Source organism: Saccopteryx bilineata, unplaced genomic scaffold (genome assembly GCF_036850765.1).
Source record: "Saccopteryx bilineata isolate mSacBil1 unplaced genomic scaffold, mSacBil1_pri_phased_curated manual_scaffold_96, whole genome shotgun sequence".
NCBI lineage: Eukaryota > Metazoa > Chordata > Mammalia > Chiroptera > Emballonuridae > Saccopteryx > Saccopteryx bilineata.
In genome coordinates, this window is record NW_027095514.1 from 47635 (window position 1) to 58980 (window position 11346).

Genomic DNA, 11346 nt, shown 5'->3' on the forward strand with positions numbered 1-11346 from the left:
ATTTGCCACTGAAGGCTGAAGGTGCCCAGTGCTGTTGGCCCCATCTATGACACTGTGGATGAGCCTAGAGTATTTCTTCCAAGTAGCAGGTAAACTGATCTCATTTACACAAGGGCCACTTAACTATGTCTTGCCTGAATATTCAGGTTTTTTATTCTTCCCTCGAAGATCTCTGTTGTGGGTGTTGATAGTCCTATTTTCTGCTGCTTTGTTTAATATATAGTTTTTTTTTATTCCTCCTGCCTCAATGCCCCATTCAAATTTTAGGCTGGGACCTACTCCTAAATTAGAACTCCTTTTTTCCTTTTTTTTTTTTTTTTTAATAAATTTTTATTAATGGTAATGGGATGACATTAATAAATCAGGGTACATATATTCAAAGAAAACATGTCTAGGTTATTTTGTCATCAAATTATGTTGCAAACCCCTCGCGCAAAGTCAGATTGTCCTCCGTCACCCTCTATCTAGTTCTCTGTGCCCCTCCCCCTCCCCCTAACTCTCTCCCTCCCTCCCTCCCTCCCATGTCCTCCCTCCCCCCCACCCTTGGTAACCACCACACTCTTGTCCATGTCTCTTAGTCTCATTTTTATGTTCCACCAATGTATGGAATCATGTAGTTCTTGTTTTTTTCTGATTTGCTTATTTCACTCCTTATAATGTTATCAAGATCCCACCATTTTGCTGTAAATGATCTGATGTCATCATTTCTTATGGCTGAGTAGTATTCCATAGTGTATATGTGCCACATCTTCTTTATCCAGTCTTCTATTGAAGGGCTTTTTGGTTGTTTCCATGTCTTGGCCACTGTGAACAGTGCTGCAATGAACATGGGGCTACATGTGTCTTCACGTATCAATGTTTCTGAGGTTTTGGGGTATATACCCAGTAGAGGGATTGCTGGGTCATAAGGTAGTTCTAGTTTCAGTTTTTGAGGAACCACCATACTTTCCTCCATAATGGTTGTACTACTTTACAGTCCCACAAACAGTGAATGAGGGTTCCTTTTTCTCTACAGCCTCTCCAACATTTGCTATTACCCGTCTTGTTGATAATAGCTAATCTAACAGGAGTGAAGTGGTATCTCATTGTAGTTTTGATTTGCATTTGTCTAATAACTAATGAAGCTGAGCATCTTTTCATATATGTGTTGGCCATTTGTATCTCTTCCTGGGAGAAGTGTCTGTTCATGTCCTCTTCCCATTTTTTTATTGTATTGTTTGTTTGTTTGTTGTTGAGTTTTATGAGTTCTTTGTAAATTTTGGATATTAGGCCCTTACCTGAGCTATCGTTTGAAAATATCAGTTCCCATATAGTTGGCTGTCTGTTTATTTTGATATCAGTTTCTCTTGCTGAGCAAAAACTTTTAATTCTGATGTAGTCCCATTCATTTATCTTTGCCTTCACTTCTCTTGCCATTGGAGTCAAGTTCATAAAATGTTCTTTAAAACCCAGGTCCATGATTTTAGTACCTATGTCTTCTTCTATGTACTTTATTGTTTCAGGTCTTATATTTAGGTCTTTGATCCATTTTGAATTAATTTTAGTACACGGGGACAGGCTGTAGTCGAGTTTCATTCTTTTGCATGTGGCTTTCCAGTTTTCCCAACACCATTTGTTGAAGAGGCTTTCTTTTCTCCATTGTGTGTTGTTGGCCCCTTTATCAAAGATTATTTGACCATATATATGTGGTTTTATTTCTGGGCTTTCTATTCTGTTCCATTGGTCTGAGTGTCTATTTTTTTGCAAATACCATGCTGTTTTGATTATCGTGGCCGTATAATATAGTTTAAAGTCAGGTATTGTAATGCCCCCAGCTTCATTCTTTTTCCTTAGGATTGTTTTGGCTATTTGGGGTTTTTTATAGTTCCATATAAATCTGATGATTTTTTGTTCCATTTCTTTAAAAAATCTCATAGGGATTTTGATGGGAATTGCATTAAATTTGTATATTGCTTTGGGTAATATAGCCATTTTGATTATATTTATTCTTCCTATCCAAGAACAAGGAATATTTTTCCATCTCATTGTATCTTTTTCGATTTCCCTTAACAATGCTTTGTAATTTTCATTATATAGGTCCTTTACGTTCTTTGTTATGTTTATTCCTAGGTATTTTTTTTTTGTTGTTGCAATCGTGAAGGGGATTATTTTTTTGAGTTCGTTTTCTAATATTTCATTGTTGGCATATAGAAAGACTATGGACTTTTGTATGTTAATTTTGTATCCTGCGACCATACTGTATTGGTTTATTGTTTCTAATAATCTTTTTGTGGAGTCCTTCGGGTTTTCGATGTATAGGATCATATCATCAGCAAAAAGTGATAGCTTTACTTCTTCTTTTCCGATATGGATGCCTTTTATTTCTTTGTCTTGTCTGATTGCTCTGGCCAGAACTTCTAGCACCACGTTGAATAAGAGTGGAGAGAGTGGACAACCCTGTCTTGTTCCTGATTTAAGGTAGAAAGTCCTCAGTTTTATGCCGTTTAATAGGATGTTGGCTGATGGTTTATCATATATGGCCTTTATCATGTTGAGATATTTTCCTTCTATACCCATTTTGTTGAGAGTCTTAAACATAAAATTGTGTTGTATTTTATCAAAAGCCTTTTCTGCATCTATTGATAAGATCATGTGGTTTTTGTTCTTTGTTTTGTTGATATGGTGTATTACGTTAACCGTTTTGCGTATGTTGAACCATCCTTGAGATTCTGGGATGAATCCCACTTGATCATGATGTATTATTTTTTTAATATGTTGTTGTATTCGGTTTGCCAGTATTTTGTTTAGTATTTTAGCATCTGTATTCATTAGAGATATTGGTATGTAGTTTTCTTTCTTTGTGCCATCCTTGCCAGGTTTTGGTATGATGGTTATGTTGGCCTCATAAAATGTGTTTGGAAGTATTGCTTCTTCTTCAATTTTTTGGAAGACTTTGAGTAGAATAGGAACCAAGTCTTCTTTGAATGTTTGATAGAATTCACTAGTATAACCGTCTGGGCCTGGACTTTTATTTTTGGGGAGATTTTTAATAGTTTTTTCTATTTCCTCCCTGCTGATTGGTCTGTTTAGGCTTTCTGCTTCTTCATGACTCAGTCTAGGAAGGTTGTATTGTTCTAAAAATTTATCCATTTCTTCTAGATTGTTGTATTTGGTGGCATATAATTTTTCATAGTATTCTACAATAATTTTTTGTATATTTATGATGTCTGTGGTGATCTCTCCTCTTTCATTTTGGATTTTATTTATTTGAGTCCTGTGTCTTTTTTCCTTGGTGAGTCTTGCCAAGGGTTTGTCAATTTTGTTGATCTTTTCAAAGAACCAGCTCCTTGTTTTATTGATTTTTTTCTATAGTTTTTCTGTTCTCTATTTCATTTATTTCTGCTCTGATTTTTATTATCTCCTTTCTTCGGCTGGTTTTGGGTTGTCTTTGTTCTTCTTTTTCTAGTTCCTTAAGGTATGAAGTTAAGTGGTTTACTTCGGCTCTCTCTTGTTTGTTCATATAGGCCTGAAGTGATATGAACTTTCCTCTTATTACTGCTTTTGCTGCATCCCAGAGATTCTGATATGTCGTATTTTCATTTTCAGTTGTCTGTATATATCTTTTGATTTCTGCGCTTATTTCTTCTTTGACCCATTCATTTTTTAGAAGTATGTTGTTTAGTTTCCACATTTTTGTGGGTTTTTCCCCCTCTTTTTTGTAGTTGAATTCTAGTTTCAAGGCTTTATGATCAGAAAATATGCTTGGTACAATTTCAATTTTTCTAAATTTGCTGATATTGTCTTTGTGGCCCAACATATGGTCAATTCTTGAGAATGTTCCATGTACACTAGAGAAAAATGTATACTCTGTCGCTTTGGGATGAAGTGTCCTGTAGATGTCTATCCTATCCAGGTGTTCTAGTATTTCGTTTAAGGCCACTATATCTTTATTGATTCTCTGTTTGGATGACCGATCTAGAGCCGTCAGCGGTGTATTGAGGTCTCCAAGTATGATTGTATTTTTGTTAGTTTTTGTTTTAAGGTCAATAAGTAGCTGTCTTATATATTTTGGTGCTCCTTGGTTTGGTGCATATATATTAAGGATTGTTATGTCTTCTTGATTCAACTTCCCCTTAATCATTATGAAATGACCATTTTTGTCTCTGAGTACTTTTTCTGTCTTGTAGTCAGCATTATTAGATATGAGTATTGCTACGCCTGCTTTTTTTTGGGTGTTACTTGCTTGGAATATTGTTTTCCAGCCTTTCACTTTGAATTTGTTTTTATCCTTGTTGCTTAGATGTGTTTCTTGTAGGCAGCATATAGTTGGATTTTCTTTTTTAATCCATTCTTCTACTCTGTGTCTTTTTATTGGTAAGTTTAATCCATTTACATTTAGTGTAATTATTGACACTTGTGGGTTCCCTACTGCCATTTTATAAATTGCTTTCTGTTAGTTTTGTATCTAGTTTGATTCTTCTCTTTTGTTTTTCTATCATTTGTTTTTGTTTGTTTGTGTTCCATACTTCTTTCCTCTGTTGCTACCTTTTTTAAGTCAAGTGTTTTTGTGGTGGTTTTTTTAAGGGTGGTTACCATTAAGTAATGAAAAGGGTACCTACCATATTCATTGTAGTACCCTATCTTATAAGTATTTCTGCACTTCATCATCCTTTGCTACTGTTAATCTCCATCCTCTCCCCCCTTTTTTTCCTTTGTTGTCACAGTTTAAGTTTGGTTTTATTGTGTTCTTGGTGGAGCTGTTACTTGTGGTGTTGTTTTCTTTTGTTCTTTGAATCTGGTTGGAAAACCCCCCTTAGTATTTCCTGGAGTGGGGGCTTTCTGTTGATAAATTCTCTCATCTTTTCTGTATTTGTGAATATTTTTATATCTCCTTCATACTTGAAGGATAGCTTTGATGGGTATAGTATTCTTGGCTGAAAGTTCCTCTCTTTCAGGGCTTTAAATATTGGGATCCACTCTCTTCTAGCTTGTAGAGTTTCTGCTGAGAAATCTGATGATAATCTAATAGGCCTTCCTTTATATGTTGTACTCTTCTTTTCCCTGAGTGCCTTGAGAATTTTTTCTTTGTCATTGGTTTGTGTCATCTTTATTATGATGTGCCTTGGAGTGGGTTTGTTGGGGTTAAGAAAATTTGGTGTTCTGTTTGCTTCTTGAATTTGAGGCTTTAGTTCCTTCCACAGGCTTGGGAAGTTCTCGTCTATTATTAGTTTGAGTATATTCTCCATTCCATTTTCTTTCTCTTCTCCCTCTGATATACCTATTATTCTTATGTTATTCTTTCTGATGGAGTCAGACAATTCCTGTAGGGCTTTCTCGTTTTTTATTATTTTTGAGTCTCTTTCTTCTTCTCTCTGTTGTGCCTCAAGTTGTTTGTCTTCTATTTCACTAATCCTATCTTCAATCTGAGCTGTTCTGTTAGCTAAGCTTGTTACCTCGTTTTTCAGCTCATGAATTAAGTTTTTCATTTCTGTTTGATTTGTTTTTATAGTTTCAATTTCCTTGGTAATATATTCTTTGTGTTCATTGAGTTGTTTTCTGATCTCCCTATATTGCCTTTCTGTGTTTTCTTGTATATCTCTGAGTATTTTTAAGATTTCTATTTTAAATTCTCTGTCATTTAGCTCCAAGGCTTCCAATATGTTAAGTCTTTTCTCCATAGATTTTTCCACATCTATTTGTGTTACCTCTCTATCTTTTGTATCCATAATATTCGATTTCCTCTTTCTTATTGGCATCTGAGGGTGGTCTTATTGATAGCACTAATTAGAATTAATAAAGAGTAAAAAGAAAAAAAAAAGGTTTTTAAAACACCCCACAAAAAAAAACAGTAATAATTTATTATTTCCCCCTTTTTTTCTCTCTTCTCTTTCCCTCCTCTCCCCTCCTCAGGGAAATATCGTGCCTATAATGGAGGGCCTGATTTGGGGTGAAGAGTTCAAGGGGCAAAAAAAAGGGAGTAGGGACCTACTAAATGCAAAAAAAAAAAGAAAAGGAAGAAAATCTTAGACAAGCATAAGATGATTTGCTTTTAAGTGATGGTCAACTAAGAGATATAATGAGAGGGATAAGAGGGAATCAGAAAAAAGGACCAAAAAAGAATAATAAAGAAGAAAAAATAAAAATAATAAGTGAAAATCTGTTGTATTAAGTTGAGCGAAGACTAAATACAATGGAGACCTTGGGTTGGGAGGACCCAAAATGCCACAAAAATAAACAAACAAGAGAAAAAAAAATAAAAACAAAAGCAAAAAAGAGAAATAAAGCCAAAAAAAAGCCTTGAGTCCCAAATTAACTAATTTGTTCGTGATTGAGGATAACATGGGAGGAAAGTAAAATGAGAAAAGAAAAAACGAATAGAAAGGAAAAAATAAGAAAAAGAGAAAAACGAAGGAAGAAATAAAATAGGAGGAGAAAAAAATAAAATAAAGCAAGACAAAAAAAACACACAAAAAAAAAACAAAAGAGGAGAGAGTGAGAGTTAAGTGTTTTGGAGTATAACCTTAAAGGAGGGTGAGGATGAAGAAGAAAAATAAAATGCAACACTCATGGGTAGTGTAGTTCAAGAAAGGGGAAGCATAAGATGGGCAGAGAATAGAAGGACCGAGGTGGAGGAAATAAAGGCAAAAAGATAGAAGAAACAAACAACAACAACAACAACAACAAAAAATTAGTGGATCAAGTTGTAAAGTCTGTGGGTTTTTCTTGATTTTGAGAGGTTAACTTCTTCCTTTTTCTTTTCTCTCCCTCTTCCTAGTCGGTGACTCTGTACCCCAGGCTCTGCCCCTGTGTCACTCTTAGGTAGGGATTTGCAGTTGATGGGATTCTATGGCAATGTCATATAATTGGCTTTAGTCTTGCTGGAAGTAAAGGCTTGTTGGCGTTTGCAGGGTCCAACGATGAGAGAGTTTGCTTTCCTGGATTCTCTCTCCTAGTTCCCCCTTTCTGAATTATCAGCCTGGTGATCCAGCTATAAGGCTGCAACTGCTTCTGCCTGGGGAGTAAGAGGCTCAAAGAGCTGGGAAATCCCCACTCTATCCCCACTCAGTGCAAGGCTTTGGGAAAGGCTCTGAGAGTCAGGGCCTCCAGTGTAATCAGGTGGGGGTGGGAGTCAATTGTTGTCAAGGTGACTGTTCAGCGCCTATCATTTAGTTGGACCTCTCAATCCAGGCTTTTACACTTTGTAGCCTGTTTTTGCAGGGAAGAAGAGGCACTAGTCTCTGCTTACGACTAGTGTAGTATAGACCTTATTATCTGCCAAGTCCTTCTTGTTAGCGTTTATCCCTGAATATGGAGGCTCTATCAATCAGAAGTTGCCCCCGCCCCTTTAGCGAGAGGCACTAAAAAATATCACGCCTCTTGTCTTGGATCGCTGAACTGAGAGAGATCTTATCAATTAGAACCGAGGGTGCGCAGATTTTATGGGTTAAGCTAATTTCAGTGATTGGGTCGCAGCTGTGCTTCCGAACGTATTTTAGGCAGCCTACACGTGCCCCTCCCCCAACGCTTGATTGTTAGCTTGAATGGCTGGGTGAGGTGCCCCGCCCACGGAGAGAATCTCCCAAGCCTCTCCCGCTCGCCCCGCTGCTGGCGGCTGGACCGCACCAGGCGCAGGATAATGGAGCCCCCTGGGTGTGCGGGCCAGCAGGGCGCCCTGGGCGCGTGGAATGCCCAAGGCACGCGCGCGAGTGGGGCGCTCCGGGCACCGGTGACCAACGACCCCCACTCGCAGTGTGCGGGCCGCTGGGAACGTCAGTGGTGCTCAACCGGACCAGGCACGCGCGCGGCGGCTCGTGGCAGCCGCTCGCGGTGGCGGTTCGCAGCGGCCGCTCGCGGTGGCTCACGGTTCCCAAGTATATGGGCTGACTCACCGCAGGCGCACTCCCTCGCGGCTTGAATGAGTGTAGCTGCTGCGGTAGCTTCCTCCACACCCTCGTCTCTCAGATTCAAGTGATAACAGTCCTTTTGCTTTCAGTTTGTGTGGAACTCCGGAATGCTCCGAGGATAAATTTTTCTGTTTCTAGTTGATAAATTTGTTGTGATTTAGGGGAGAGCTGTCGGACTCGCTTCTCATGGCGCCATTTCCGTGACGTCACTCCTTCCTTTTTTCCTTTTTTGCCAACTTACAAATTTACCTCTGCCACCCATCTTAGTGTATACTAAGGTTCTCCTCACCACCCCATGGATGTAAAGCTTCAGTATAAGGCTCCCTGGGTTCATCTTTCCACTTTAAAGAAACGGAAGCTCCATCTTCATGTGTGCTATGGATGTTTTTTTCAGTCTACTTGGGGCATTACCAGCTAGAAGCAGCTGTCACTGGGACTTTTACACTAGCTGCAGAGTGTAGAAGTGTGACAGTAATTCCAGTGCCATGTGGACTTCTGGATGTGTTTCCTGGACTCCTGCTTTTGTGACAGCTTTTGATGGACTGAACTGGGGATGGGTTGCATTTGCAGAAATTTGGAATGGTGTTGGTGCCAACTTGGACTTGGTGAACATGTTAAGGACACTACTCTTTTATAGATTCTTGTTGTATTGGCCAAGAGTTTGCTTAAAGGCTTTAATCACTGTAATGTTTTAGAATATTTGGGTATCTTGTTAGTATTGGGTATACTAATTAGGCATGCTAATTTTTTTAGTATGCCTCCAAATTATAATCTGGGAAATTAGAAAATCAGATGAGTGCAAATCTCAGCACACAAATTAAAAATAAAAAAGGGGGATATGTTGTGGACTGTAAATGGCAAAAAGCCATTGTAGATTTGAGGCTTAGCACAGGGATCAGTTCTCCCCCCTCCATTTCTATATTTGGCTGTGATGCTTGCTTTTTTGTACCCACTCTACTTGCTTTCTTGGGTTGCTGGAAGCAATATAGATGCCCTTCCTCTGACTTTTTGTTTGTTTCAGATGTTGGTCGATTTCACTAATGTATCCTTTTTTTTGCCTTGGGAGAATTCCTGTCTTAGCCTTGGAAGTGCAATTTTGTATCAAGGTCCTTGATTTGCACATGGCTATATAATAAAGCAAACTGGGGCTATGGGGCACTCAGATACTGCCAGGCATGTTGAAGAGTCCTCCCGGTCCCATCATTTTTGTTTTGATAAGTGTGTTTCCTTAATTCCGTACTGTTATTAGGAGCCACGCTGGTTCATGGCATGTCTTTTTTAAAATTTTTTTAAAAATTTGCCAGACTTGCAGTGGCACAGTAAATAAAGCAGTGACCTGGACACTGAGGTCACCAGTTTGTAACCCCAGGCTTGCCTTGTCAAGGCACATCCAAAAAGCAACTACTACATGTTGATGCTTCCTGCTCCTGTCTGCCTCTACCTTCTCTTTCTCTCTCTCTCACTCCTCTCTCTAAAATCAATAAATTAAATTTTTTATTGATTTTAGAGAGATATGAGGGAAGAGAGTGAGAGAGAAATATTGATTTGCTGTTCCACTCATTTATGCATCCAGTGGTTAATTACTCTTTTTTTATTCTTTATTTTTTTTATCTATAGGCAGACAGACAGGAAGGGAGAGGGATGAGAAGCATCAACTTACAGCTGCAGCATCTTGGTTGTTCATTGATTGCTTTTGCATAGGTGCCTTGACCAGGGGAATCTAGCTCAGTCAGTGACCTCTTGCTCAAACCAGCAACCTTGTGCTTCAAGCCAGTGACTATGGGGTCACGTCTACAATTTTATGCTCAAGCCAGCGACCCTGCACTCAAGCCCGTGAACCCCCTCAAGCCTGCAACCTTGGGGTTTGGAACCTGAGTCCTCATCATCCCAGGTTGATGTTCTATCCTCTGTGCTACCACCTGGTCAGGCTTCAATGGTTGATTCTTATATGGGCTCTGACTGGACATTAAACACACAACTTAGGTATATGGGGATGACTCTCTAACGAATTATGCAACTTGGCCAGGGCTCCTTTCTGTCTTCTTGTTTCAGAGTGGCCTTGTCCAGTCTAATGGTAAAGTGACCACCTTACCTCCTTTCCTTCTTATCCTCTCACCTTTACACATTTGGCCATCCTTGCTCTTCCTTAATCATCAGAGTCTGGTCAGCACCAAACAGTCTTGGGAACACAGCCTCAGGTCTGTGGACCACAGAAACCATTTGGCTCAAGTTAGAGATCACATCTCTACTTTAGCTGTGTTTCAGTGCTAGACCCATGAAAGTGGAAGGACCTTGCTGACCACATCCTCATAAAACCAGACACACTGAAGAGATGGCTGACACAGGGCCTGATAAAATGGTCCCTACCCTGGCCCACAACCCCAGCTGCCTTAATCATGATTAATCCTTTCCTGCCTGCAATGAGGCCAGGGCTGCCAGACAGAGCTGTCCTGGAACACTCCTCACCTGACAGACCTTCCTCTTCCTTTTGTGATGACAAGTGCTCTGAATGAGTTATTTCTTACATGGTTTTATACTTTTATATGTTCCTGTTCATGAACACATCCATAAATATGTGTAATTATTTACACATGGAAGCAGTGTATCAAATTGCCCCTTACTGCACATTGCACTGTTTGCATCTCACTTGTTTGCTAAACACAAGCTCTGTCCTCGGTTAGCTGTTGAGAGGCTGGGGACCTGACCCTGGGTGAGTTTCAAATTGGCAGCGCATGCCTGCAACCCCTCACCTTGCTGCCTCCGAGTCCATTCTTCATGCGAGTCCTCAGTGTCCTCTGCTGGGGTTCTAGTGGCCTGCTGGCGGTGAACCATGAAAGCAGGCCTAGGGGCTCTGAGGCCTGGGGAGAAACAAAATCGTGGTCACCAAAGCGAAGCTCTTGAAGAAGTAGCCCCGACACTCGCTGCCCCCTGTGCCGCCCCACGGCCCCAGCCCGGTTCCCGCACCCCCATCTCCACACCGTCACCTTTGCGCAGCAGCGCGTCCTGGTTCCTCTCCACTTTGGGGCAGCATGCCTTCTCCCAGTCACCCATGGCAGCCACCCCTCCCAAGAGAAGTAGGCATGGATGTCCCTGAAAACCTCCGGTGCCTGAGGGAAGACGCGGCCTCGTGACCCCTTGCAGCGGCTGGCGGAACCGCTTCTCGTCCTGTTGGGTACAAGCTGCTTCCAGTCCGATCCCCTCCCTGCCCCCCCTCACCTGCGGCGCTGCCTCCGCCGCCCTGCAGGCTCCCGTCTACGTCTCTGTTCCCGCCACCCCGCACGCCCGGCCCCTATGTGCCTGTGCGGGAGACGGCGCTGAGGAAGATTGCTTGGCCTTCCGAGAGCATTTTGGCACGTGCGTGGACGCTCACGGTGGATTATCCCCGAGAGGGGACACAAGGGACCAGCCACAGGGATGCTAGGACAGGCCAGGGCAGGGACTCCAGCCAAGCCAGAGGAACCTT

At 40.9% G+C, this 11346-nt stretch overlaps 1 pseudogene; it reads right to left on the minus strand.

The window, feature by feature from the left end:
* The window catches only part of LOC136318375 (histone-lysine N-methyltransferase PRDM9-like), a 35346-nt pseudogene extending 24412 nt beyond the window's left edge, over positions 1–10934 (minus strand).
* Positions 10935–11346: the final 412 nt, after the last annotated feature.